This window comes from Dendrobates tinctorius, unplaced genomic scaffold, assembly GCF_039654945.1.
Source record: "Dendrobates tinctorius isolate UK_male_01 unplaced genomic scaffold, ASM3965494v1 ptg000107l, whole genome shotgun sequence".
NCBI classification, from domain to species: Eukaryota; Metazoa; Chordata; class Amphibia; order Anura; family Dendrobatidae; genus Dendrobates; species Dendrobates tinctorius.
Window position 1 is genome coordinate 23,943,457 of NW_027361775.1, and position 13,200 is coordinate 23,956,656.

The 13,200-nt window shown below is 46.0% G+C and overlaps 1 protein-coding gene across 3 annotated transcripts in view; it reads right to left on the reverse strand.

The window, feature by feature from the left end:
- Window positions 1-13,200, reverse strand: part of LOC141100655 (5-hydroxytryptamine receptor 3A-like) — a 74,686-nt gene that overhangs the window by 12,965 nt on the left and 48,521 nt on the right. The gene's annotated exons all lie outside the window — the stretch shown is intronic.

Consider the following 13,200-nt stretch of genomic DNA (forward strand, 5'->3'; position numbering starts at 1 on the left):
AAAATGGATAATAAATATTTTTTTCTCCATTATTAATACTTACAGTTGTGCTCAAAAGTTTACATACCCCGGCAGAATTTTTGCTTTTTTGGCCTTTTTTCAGAGAATATGAATGATAACACCAAAACTTGTTCTCCACTCATGGTTAGTGGTTGGGTGAAGCCATTTTTTGTCAAACTACTGTGTTTTCTCTTTTTAAATCATAATGACAACCCAAAACGTCCTAATGACCCTGATCAAAAGTTCACATACCCATTTCTTAATATCGTGTATTGCCCCCTCTAACATCAATGACAGCTTGAAGTCTTTTGTGGTAGTTTTGGATGAGGTTCTTTATTTTCTCAGATGGTAAAGCTGCCCACTCTTCTTGTCAAAAAGCCTCCAGTTCCAGTAAATTCCTGGGCTGTCTAGCATGAACTGCGCGCTTGAGATCTCCCCAGAGATATTAAGGTCAGGAGACTGAGATGGCAACTCCAGTACCTTCACTTTGTTCAGCTGTAGCCAATGACAGGTTGACTTGGCCTTGTGTTTTGGATCATTGTCATGTTGAAACGTTGAAGTACGTCCCAGATGCAGCTTCCGGGCAGATTGTAAATTTGCCTCCAGTATTTGCTGATAACATACTGCATTCATCTTTCTTTCAATTTTGACCAAGTTTCCTTTGCCTTTGTAGCTCACACATCCCCAAAACATCAGCGATCCACCTCCGTGCTTTACTCTAGGAGTGGTGTTTCTTTCATCATAGGCCTTTGCTAACCTCTCTACAAATGTAACGTTTTTGGTTGTGTGTTATGAATGGGTCACTGAGGAGGATATCAGGCCCAGGCTAAGCCACAGAAAACCAGAGAGGTTGGTAACTAAGCGGATACAGACCCCTGATCCTGTCCACACAAGTAGCAGTAGCCGTGGAGCGTACCTACGATGATCCTAGACACCTCGGCACAGCCAGAGAGCTAATTAAGCCTAAAGCAAGAAAGGGGAAATCTAAACTGTCCCGGAGCAGACCCCAAAGGATTGGATAGCCCCCAAACAAATATTGTTGGTGAGACAAGATGAAAACCAAACGCAGGCAGAAAAATAGACTGAGCAAATGATAGGGCCCACACTGACTAGACAGGACAGGAAAGGAAAGACACTGTCTGCAATCACACAAAAAAACCTGCAAAAGTCCAACACGTCTGATGCAAAAAACACTGAAGTCACACGACTTCGCCCCACACTATATCAGCACTCTGGTATATTCTGAAAGCAAAGCAAAATGAGACCAGTATAAAAGGGGACAAAACAAACTGGCACATGCAGTAACATATGGGCGGTGATTCAGCACAGCCCCAGCCGGAGCTAGCTGACCCGCACAAAGCAGAAATAAACAAAACAAGATCAAATGCAAACTGAATAGCAATGAACCACTTAGCTGAACATGCAGGGAAAGAGCAGGAGACATCAGACCTCAGGCGGCACAGGAAAAAAATCACCAGCAGGGATAGAGGGAGTCAGCTGTCTTAAATCCCAATCAGAAACCCCAGATCTCCAATCGTCTTCCTCATTATCAGGTAGCAAGCCTCTGTCAATCAGATCAGCTCCACTACCTCCAGTAACCACCAGAGGGAGCCCAGAAAGAGAACTCTCAATCTGACCAGCTCCAATATCTTCAGTAATCACCAGAGGGAAGCCAGAGAGAGAATCCACAACAGTACCCCACTTGAGGAGGGGTCACCGAACCCTCATCCACGCCACCAGGCCGGTCAGGATGGGCCCGGGGAAAAGCACGAACCAATCTTTTGGCATGAATGTCAGAAACAGAGACCTAAGAATTATCCTCCTGGCCATAACCCTTCCATTTGACCAGGTACTGGAGTCTTTGTCTAGCCAAACGAGAATCCAATATTTTCTCTACCTCATACTCCAAATTACCTTTAACCAATACAGGGTCAGGAGGCACCACCATTGAAACTAGTGGCTCTACAAACCTCTTGAAGAAGGATTTATGGAACACGTTATGAATCTTAAACGTAACTGGAAGAGCCAAACTGTTATGAATGGGTCACCGAGGAGAAAAAAGCAAAACAAGCTAAGCCACAGAAAACCAGAGTGGTTGGTAACTATGCAGATTGCAGATCCCTGATCTTACCACACAACTAGCAGTAGCCGTGGAGCGTGCCTATGATGAACCTAGACGCCTCGTCACGGCCGGAGGAATACATACGCCTAAAGCAAGAAAAGGGAAAACTAACTGCCCCAGAGCAGACCCCAAAGGAATAGATAGCCCCCACACATGTATTGACGGTGAAACAAGATGAAGGCACAAACACAGGCAGGAAAATAGGCTGAGCAAATGATGGGGCCCAAACTAACTAGACAGGAAAGGAAAGGGAAGACACTGTCTGCAACCTGCAAAAAACCCTACAAAATAATGTCTAACACTTCTGATAGCAAAATTAACCCTGAAGTCACTAGACTTCTCCCACTATATCAGCACTCTGAAATATTCTGAGACAGAGCAAAAAGAGACCGAGCTAGTAAGGGATAAAAAGCCAATTGGCAAAATACTGATAAATAAGAGTGGAAATTCAGCTCAGCCCCCAGCCGGGGCTGGCAGACCACACAAAAAACTGAATAGACCAACAAAATCAAGTGTGAACATTAGCAGATAAACTTAGCTTTAGATGACTGGAACAGAGCTGAAAACCAAGAGCTGACAAGCCAGAAGGAATCACCAGCAACTGAATAGGGCGTTGGCTGTCTTAAATCCAATCTGAGGATCCTGAGATCCAATCGTCATCCTAATTCTCAGGTGGCAGATCTCCACCGATCAAACCAGCCGCACCACCTCCCGTCACCACCAGAGGGAGTCCAGAAGGGTAACTCACAACTGGTGAACCAGAGAATGAGCTCACAACACCAAACGGAAAGAAACGGGATTAAGGATTTCCAAAATCTTATAAGGTCCATTGAATCTTGGCTTAAATTCTGGAGACGCAACCTTCATAGGAATATTCTTTGAAGACAACCAAACCATATCACCCACTTTAAACCGAGGACCAATGGTCCTATGCCGGTTGGAAAACCGTTGGGCTTTTTCCTGAGAGTGGGCCAACTTATCCACCACTTGGTCCCAAATCTTCTGCATTCTCTCTACCACAGAATCCACACTTGGGCAGGCCGAAGATTCCACCTGCCATGAAGAAAATCGAGGATGAAACCCAAAGTTACAGAAAAAGGGCTACATCAAAGTGGCAGAACTAGCCCTATTGTTTAGTGCAAATTCGGCCATGGGCAAAAATGAGACCCAGTCATCCTGATCAGGAGATATGAAACATCTCAAATAGGATTCCAAAGTCTGGTTTGTTCTCTCAGTCTGCCCATTGGTCAGAGGATGAAATGCAGAGGAGAAAAATAAGTGAATTCCCAGGTTGGAACAAAAAGCTCTCCAAAATCTGGAAACAAACTGGACTCCTCTGTCTGTCACAATGTTCTCAGGAATCCCGTGCAACCGAACTACCTGTTGTAAAAACAAGGGCACCAACTCAGAAGAAGATGGCAACTTTGGGAGTGGTACAAGATGGACCATCTTAGAAAATCTATCACAGATCACCCAGATAACAGTCATTCTCTGAGAGGCAGGAAGATTGGAAATAAAATCCATTAAGATATGAGTCCACGGCCTCCTGGGCACCGGCAGGGGCATCAACAACCCACTAGAACAAGAACAGGGCTTGGACCGAGAACAATTCCCACAGGACTGCACAAAATTCCTGACATCATGAGATAAGGCAGGCCACCAAAAAGACCGACTCACCAAATCTCTGGTATCAAAAATACCTGGATGACCAGCCAACGCGGAGCAATGAATTTTAGACATTACTCTTTTCCTCCACTGGTCAGGGACATACAATTTTCCCATAGGGCAACGTTCAGGTTTGTCCTCCTGAAATTCCTCCAGGTCACGTCTCAAATCGGGTGAGATGGCGGAAAGAACTACACCCTCATTTAGAATGGTAGTAGGCTTGGTCACATCAAGAGAATGCGCAAAGAAACTCCTAGAAAGGGCGTCTGCCTTAACATTCTTAGTGCCCGGAAGAAAAGAGACCACAAAATTAAAACATATGAAAAACAAGGCCCATCTAGGCTGTCTAGGATTCAATCGTTTGGCTGATTCAAGATAAATCAAATTCTTGTGGTCAGTGAGGACCACAACTTGATGTCTATCTCCCTCCAACCAATGTCTCCAGTCTTCAAATGCTCATTTCATGGCCAACAATTCTGGATTCCCCATGTCATAGTTACGTTCAGATGGGGAGAATTTTCGAGAAAAGAAGGCACAGGGATTCATCTTAGAAGTCACCGGATCACTTTGGGACAAAACGGCTCCTGCACCAATCTCAGAAGCATCTACCTCCACCTGAAATAGGAGTGAGGCGTCAGGTTGCCGTAGAACTGGAGCAGAAGTGAATCTCCGCTTAAGCTCCTGAAATGCTGAAACTGCCTCTGGAGATCAATTCACCACATCAGCACCCCTTTTGGTCAAATCAGTCAGTGGTTTACCAATACCAGAAAAATTGCTTATAAATTTACGGTAGAAATTACCAAAACCCAAAAACTTCTGGAGTGCCTTCAAAGAAGTGGGCTGAACCCAGTCATAAATGGCCTGTATCTTGGCCGGGTCCATTTCAATAGCTGACGGGGACAAATTGAATCCCAAAAATGAAATCCTCTGTACACCAAAGAGGCACTTTGATCCCTTAACATACAGAGAATTTTCCCTCAAAATCCGGAACACTGGCCTGACATGTTCCACATGAGACTCCCAATCACTGGAAAAGATCAAAATATCATCCAGATAAATGATCAAAAACGTATCCACAAAGTCCCGGAAAATATCGTTCATAAAAGACAGGAAGACAGAAGGGGCATTTGTGAGCCCAAAAGGCATCACCAGGTACTCAAAATGTCCCTCCGGAGTATTAAACGCTGTCTTCCATTCATCCCTGTGCTTGATGCGAATAAGATTATACGCCCCCGGAGGTCAAGCTTGGTAAACCAACAGGCACTTTAAACTCTGGAAAATAAATCAGAAATCAGGGGTAACGGGTACTGATATTTAACAGTGATTTTTGTCATGATCCAGGTTGGATATGACAGAGAAAATGCACAAGTAACCTTTTTTTTCTGTAAGCTGTTTGCTCAGGGTTGGTTTTGCACCCGGTGGCCATTAAGGGTTATTACACAGTGGTGTCTTTTTCTTAGTTTTCCCCGGTGGCCATTAGGGTCATTGCCCTTTGGTTACATTAGTTTTGTGCACGTAATTATAAAACAGGTGTGATTGCTCTTTAAAAGAGTGTCAGGTGTGGTAATCATGGTTGGTGATAGTCCTCAGTTACAAGCAAGCCTGGGTGAAGGATGGAGCTGAAGGAGAGTCCCGGGCAGCTCAGTGAGAGTCCTGGAGTGGCAGCTATGGTGTCTGCGAGGAGGGCTGGCATGGATTGGTGGAGTTGCAGCCATGGTGTCAGCAAGGAGTTCTTGCATGGCTTGGTGGAGTGGCAGCTACGGTGTAGAGCTGCACTCATGATACTGGACTCGGTTGCTGGAAAGCTGGACTCATATGCTGGACTCTGTTTCTGGACAGCTGCACACAGGTGGTGGACTCTGTTTGCTCCAAGGCTGCACTATGGTGTTGGAGCCGGTCGGAGGAAAAGATGCAGGTGGTGGGCTCTGTTGCTGGGAGCGTAAGCAACAGAGCAAAGCTAAGTGGTGTTTTCCTGTTTTGTCTCTTTTCCTTATGTGTGTTTTAGTGCAGTGGTGGGATTAGTTTCCGCACCGGCCATTACACTAGAAAGGGGTAGGTGGAGGGCGAGCTAGGGTTTAAACGTATCCTGAGCGGCGCCCGGTGCGGAACCGGCCTAGGGAAAGTTAGGAGTGTAGAGACACTGACTCAGGGGTGTGCAGGAGGTCTGCACATCCCCATTCCCTATCGCAGGGCCACCATTGTTATTGTTACCCTGGTTTTCCCTTTTATTGTTTAAATTTGCCTTACTGGAGGCGGGGTTTCCAGACATACGTGTATTTCCGAAATTTGCCTGTTGGAGGCGGCGTATCCATCTGCACGTTTTATTATTTAAATTCGCCCAACTGGAGGCAGTGTATCCAGGGTCACCCGTGTCATCTAAATCCGCCCTGCTGGAGGCGCTGTGTCCAGCCACGCGTGACAGTGACAATTTTGTTATGGGAACGATAGTCAATACATGGCGTTAATGAACCATCTTTCTTGGCCACAAAAAAAACCCCAGCACCTAAAGGAGAAGAGGATGGTCTAATATGACCCTTCTCCAATGACTCCTTGATATAACATCGCATAGCATTATGTCCGGGTACTGATAAGTTAAAAAGCCGACCCTTGGGAACTTTACACCTGGGCATTAACTCAATTGCACAGTCATAACTCCTATGAGGAGGCAAAGACGCAGACTTACTCTCACTGAATACATCAGAAAAATCAGCCAAATAGTCAGGAATATCATGAGACTGGGGAGAGGTGGAGAAAACAGGAGTGTCACTAAGAACACATTGACAACCCCAACTCACCACTGACACAGATTTCCATCTAGAACAGGATTATGAGTTTGCAACCAAGGGAAACACAGAACAATAGTATCATGCAAATTGTGCAACACCAAAAACTTACAATTTTCTTGGTGGTCCGAGGCGACTCGCATTATCACCTGTGTCCAAAACTGGGGTTTATTCTCCACCAAGGGAGTAGCATCAATACCCCTCAAAGGGATAGGAGTCTGCAGGGGTATTATGGGAAAACCACAACGTTTAGCAAAGTCCAAATCCATCAGATTCAAAGCTGCTCCTGAATCAACAAAAGCCTTAGCGGAAAATGTAGATAAGGAGCAGATCAGGGTAATCGCCAAAAGGAACTTACTGTCACGCTCGCGCCTTGGCTGATGGGCATGAGCCGGGGGTTGTAGCCCCATTGTGCCACAGACCAGACTACCCTGGAAGCGGCGTGACTACGACAGCTACCTCAGTCTTCACTGGAGTCTCTGATGGTGAGGTCAGGCTTGTGCGGCAGGTAGCTGCCGGGTGCCACTCCAGGGTGGCGTCTGGCTGTGGCTTCTGATCCCATTCGGGGACAGGACACCTGGTCAGGTGCAAGTGACAGGTAGGCTGAGACACAGGGCTAGCAGGCACAGCTTGGAGACACAGGGCAGGCGGACACGGCTTGGAGACACAGGGCAGGCGGGCACGGCTTGGAGACACAGGACAGGCGGGCACGGCTTGGAGACAAAGGACAGGCGGGCACGGCTTGGAGACACAGGACAGGCGGGCACGGCTTGGAGACACAGGACAGGCAGGCACGGCTTGGAGACACAGGACAGGCAGGCACGGCTTGGAGACACAGGACAGGCGGGCACGGCTTGGAGACACAGGACAGGTGGGCACGGCTTGGAGACACAGGACAGGCTGGCATGGTATGAGAAGAAACAGGTAGGGGCCTGTTCACACAGCAGGTGCAGGTATCGGTATAGACAGGAAGGAGTGGAATATGAAGGAACAGGTTTTGGACCTGTTCACACAGGAGGTGTAGGTATGGATACAGGCAGGAGTGTGGAGTAGGCCGAGCCTCAGGAGTGCGGAGTAGGTGGAGCAGCAGGAGTGCGGAGTAGGCCGAGCCGCAGGAATGCGGAGTAAAGCTGAACCACAAGGTCTGCAGGGAGAAGCTGCAGCAAGAGGTTCTGCAGCGGCAGCAAGAGTGGAGCAAAGCTGAACCACAAGGTCTGTGGAGAGAAGCTGCAGCAAGAGGTTCTGCAGCAGCAGAGCAAGCTGAACCACAAGGTCTGTGGAAAGAAGCTGCAGCAAGAGGTTCTGCAGCAGCATAGTAAGCTGAGCTGCAAGGGTGCAGAGCAGTCAGAGCTGCAAAGGCACAGACAGAGCTGCAAGGGAGCAGAGGCACAGACAGAGCTGCAAGGGTGCAGAGGCACAGACAGAGCTTGCAAAGGTGCAGAGCACAGACAGGGAGGACACAAGGAAAGGCACAGCAGGGAAGGAAGCCACAGACAAGGAGACAGTACAAGACAAGGTACAGGGACAAAGACTCAAGGACCAAACACGAAGCTAGGACCAAGACACAGAGACCAGGATATGCAGCCTCCTGGAGGGCAGACAAAAAATACAAAGCAAGGCTAGGAGTATTCCTCCAGAGAAGGAGTTACACAGAACAGGGCCTGGCTTCCTCAGCAGCAAAACACTAACTGAGTTTTAGACATTGCACAGGCATGGGTTAGTGTATGTGGTGACCCTATATAGTAAAGGGCTCCAGGTGATTGGTCGGGGACAGCTTAGACCGGTGCACCCTGACTGCATAAGAAGCAGAGAGTTCAGGTGCCGCCCCCCTATACACACAGTCAGGTAACATGAAGAGAGAAAGCAGCAAAACAAGAGGCATAGCGCATGAAGCTGGCAACAGACAGAAATCACCGCATGACCTGGAGCAATGAGTAAGTTGGTGTGCGGGGATGGGAAGCCATGCAGTGATGCCAGCAGGGTTGTTACATTTAGGCTGTACACTACCCACCGCAAATGTGTGAGCAAAACGCTTTTCTCATTTAGGGCAGACAGCAGTAGTATGAGAGGCGTCCCCACAGAAAAAACACAACTTATTACGCCTTCTAAACTCCTGACGTTGCACCCTAGACAAAGCCCTATCACATTGCATGGGTTCAGAAGTTCGTTCGAAAGGCAGCAACGCCTCTCATGTAGTTTTACGCTCACGTAAACGCCGATCAATTTGAATGGCCAATGACATAGAGTGGTCAAGACCAGAGGGAACAGGAAATCCCACCAAAACATCTTTTACGGTTTCTGCCAAACTCTCCCGAAAGAGAGCTGCTAGAGCATCGTCATTCCATTTAGTAAGCACCGCCCACTTTCGGAATTTTTGACAATATAACTCTGCAGAATCCTGACCCTGGTTCAATGCAAATAAAGTTTTATCAGCTTGATCAATAGCATTAGATTCATCATACAACAACCCCAAGGCTTGAAAAAACGCGTCCACATTAGCCAGAATAGGATCTCCGGGTGTCAAAGAAAAGGCCCTATCCTGGGGATCGCCGGGTAGCAGGGAGATGACAATTATAACCTGCTGCACAGAGCTCCCCGATGAGTTAGGTTTCAAAGCAAAAAATAATTTACAATTATTCTTAAAATGCAAAAATTTAGACCGATCCCTAGAAAACACATCAGGAGTAGGTATTTTTGGTTCAACAGCAGATGATTGAGCGAGATAGGCAGAAATTCCCCACACTTCAGCAGCGAGCTGCTCAACACGATCAGAAAATTGCTTAGTCTCCATTTAGACAAAAAAAAATATCCTCCTACAGCCCCAGAAAAAAAAGAGGAAAAAATATATGAAAAAAAAATTCTGACACTTTTGTTTTTTTAAATTCTTTCCTGCTTTAGAGTACCCTAGAGTCTACAGTTAGGCTGGTGATTCTGTTATGAATGGGTCACCGAGGAGGATAGCAGGCCCAGGCTAAGCCACAAAAAACAGAGAGGTTGGTAACTAAGCGGATGCAGACCCCTGATCCTGTCCACACAACTAGCAGTAGCCGTGGAGCGTACCTACGATGATCCTAGATGCCTCGGCACAGCTGGAGAGCTAACTAAGCCTAAAGCAAGAAAGGGGAAATCTAAACTGCCCCGGAGCAGACCCCAAAGGCAGGGGCTGGCTGGCACTTTTCAGCCTTGAGGGCAATCACAAGGCAGTGGCCCTCGAGTTGCGGTGGCCCTCTTTTTCCCTGCTTATCTCTGGCCATTCAATTAAAGCAGCATAGATAACAGGCTTTAAAAATAGGTTGGTATGTAGATATGGGAACAGATCGGAGCTAGCTGCATATATATGGGAGCAGAACCGAGCTTACTCCAGAGATATGGGAGCATAACCGAGCTTACTCCAGAGATATGGGAACAGAATGGAGCTTACTTCAGATATATGGGAGCAGAACGGAGCTTACTCCAGAGATATGGGAGCAGAACAGAGCTTACTCCAGAGATTTGGGAGCAGAATGGAGCTTACTCCAGAGATATGGGAGCAGAACGGAGCTTACTACAGAGATATGGGCGAAAAACTGAGCTTACTACAGAGATATGAGAGGAGAACCGAGCTTACTACAGCATTATGGGAGCAGAACCGAGCTTACTTCAAAGATAAGGTAGCAGAACCGAGCTTGCTACAGAGATTTGGAGCAGAACTGAGCTTACTCCAGAAATATGGGAGCAGAGCAGAGTTTACTACAGAGATAAGGGAGCAGAACCAAGCTTACTACAGAGATATAGGAGCAGAACCGAGCTTACTATAGAGATATGGGATATATAATGCGATGCTCCCAGTTCCCACTATAAATATAGTGCGATGGCCCCAGTTATATATAGGTTGATGGCCATAGTTCTACCCACATATCTAGTACGATGGTCCCAGTTCTCCTCACATATATATAGTATGATGGCCCCAGTTCTCCCCATATATATAGAATGAACGCCCCAGTTTTGCCCATATATACAGTTGTGGCCAAAAGTATTGACACCCCTGCCATTCTGTCATACTCAGTTTCTTCCTGAAAATGATTGCAAGCACAAATTCTTTGGTATTATTATTTTCATTTAATTTGTCTTAAATGAAAAAACACAAAAGAGAATGAAGCAAAAAGCAAAACATTGATCATTTCACATAAAACTCCAAAAATGGGCCAGACAAAAGTATTGGCACCCTCAGCCTAATACTTGGTTGCACAACCTTTAGCCAAAATAACTGCGACCAACCGCTACCGGTAACCATCAATGAGTTTCTTACCATGCTCTGCTGGAATTTTAGACCATTCTTCTTTGGCAAACTGCTCCAGGTCCCTGATATTTGAAGGGTGCCTTCTCCAAACTGCCATTTTTAGATCTCTCCACAGGTGTTCTATTGGATTCAGGTCTGGACTCATTGCTGGCCACCTTAGAAGTCTCCAGTGCTTTCTCTCAAACCATTTTCTAGTGCTTTTTGAAGTGTGTTTTGGGTCATTGCCCTGCTGGAAGACCTCTGAGGGAGACCCAGCTTTCTCACACTGGGCCCTACATTATGCTGCAAAATTTGTTGGTAGTCTTCAGACTTCATAATGCCATGCACACGGTCAAGCAGTCCAGTGCCAGAGGCAGCAAAGCAACCCCAAAACATCAGGGAACCTCCGCCATGTTTGACTGTAGGGACCGTGTTCTTTTCTTTGAATGCCTCTTTTTTTCTCCTGTAAACTCTATGTTGATGCCTTTGCCCAAAAAGCTCTACTTTTGTCTCATCTGACCAGAGAACATTCTTCCAAAACGTTTTAGGCTTTTTCAGGTAAGTTTTGGCAAACTCCATCCTGACTTTTTTATGTCTCGGGGTTATAAGTGGGGTCTTCCTGGGTCTCCTACCATACAGTCCCTTTTCATTCAGATGCCGACGGATAGTACGGGTTGACACAGTTGTACCCTCGGACTACAGGGCAGCTTGAACTTGTCTGGATGTTAGTCGAGGTTCTTCATCCAACATACGCACAATCTTGCGTTGAAATCTCTTGTCAATTTTTCTTTTCCGTCCACATCTAGGGAGGTTAGCCACAGTGCCATGGGCTTTAAACTTCTTGATGACACTGCGCACGGTAGACACAGGAACATTCAGGTCTTTGGAGATGGACTTGTAGCCTTGAGATTGCTCATGCTTCCTCACAATTTGGTTTCTCAAGTCCTCAGACAGTTCTTAGGTCTTCTTTCTTTTCTCCATTCTCAATGTGGTACACACAAGGACACAGGCCAGAGGTTGAGTCAACTTTAATCCATGTCAACTGGCTGCAAGTGTGATTTAGTTATTGCCAACACCTGTTAGGTGCCAAAGGTAAGTTACAGGTGCTGTTAATTACACAAATTAAAGAAGCATCACATGATTTTTCGAACAGTGCCAATACTTTTGTCCACCCTCTTTTTTATGTTTGGTGTGGAATTATATCCAATTTGGCTTTAGGACAATTCTTTTTGTGCTTTTTCATTTAAGACAAACTTAATGAAGATAATAATACCAAAAAAATTGTGTTTGCAATCATTTTCAGGAAGAAACTGAGTATTATCTGACAGAATTGCAGGGGTGTCAATACTTTTGACCACAACTGTATAGTATGACGGCCCAGTTATCCCCATATATATAGTATAATAGACCCCAGTTCTCCCATATATATAGAAGGATGGCCCCTGTTCTCCATATTAAAAGTAAAGACATTTATACTCACCTCGTCCTGATTCCCGGCACTGCAGCCTCCATTTTCTCTTCCAGTTCGCAGAGCGGCATGAGACAATAATGTAATCAAGCTGCCTGCGTGAGCACACTGAAGTCTCAGAAAGCTGCGGTCTGCAGCTTATGAGACAGACCAGGGCTTCAAACTAGGAATTTCGGGGTCCCATACTGGCAAAATTTTTGGGTTCCCTTGAGACTTCACCAAGGTTCCACACCAGCTCCGCCTCCACCGTCCCACTGCCCACTCTTGGAAAAACTCAACTTCACCACCACATCTTCACCGATCAGATATTGACAGTTCCTATCAAACACCAGATCACATTCATAACCAGCAGCTTCTGTTCTGGCCAAAATAATTTTTAACCTGATACCACGACACGGTAGACTCTTTCGGCTGGGCCCTACTCTACTCTAAACTATTAAAAATAAATATACATTTATGTATTTTTCTTTAATGGAATGAGTCACATACATTTACATTTTTTTTTAAACAACCATTAATACCACATACAAGGGACAAATATCGTCACACCATGACCAGACCACATATTACCAGCACATAGTGACTGAATAATACCACATACAAAGAACAAATACCGCCACACCTTGGCCAGACCACATATTACCACCACATAGTGACTAAATAATACCACATACAAGGAACAAATACCGCCGCACCATGGCCAGACTAAATATTACCACCACATAGTGACTGAATAATACCACATAGAAGGAGAAAATACCGCCACACCTTGGCCAGACCACATATTACCACCACATAGTGACCAAATAATACCACATACAAGGAACAAATAGTGCCACACCATGACCAGACCACATATTACCCTCACATATTGACTGAATATTACAATACAGATCATTAATAA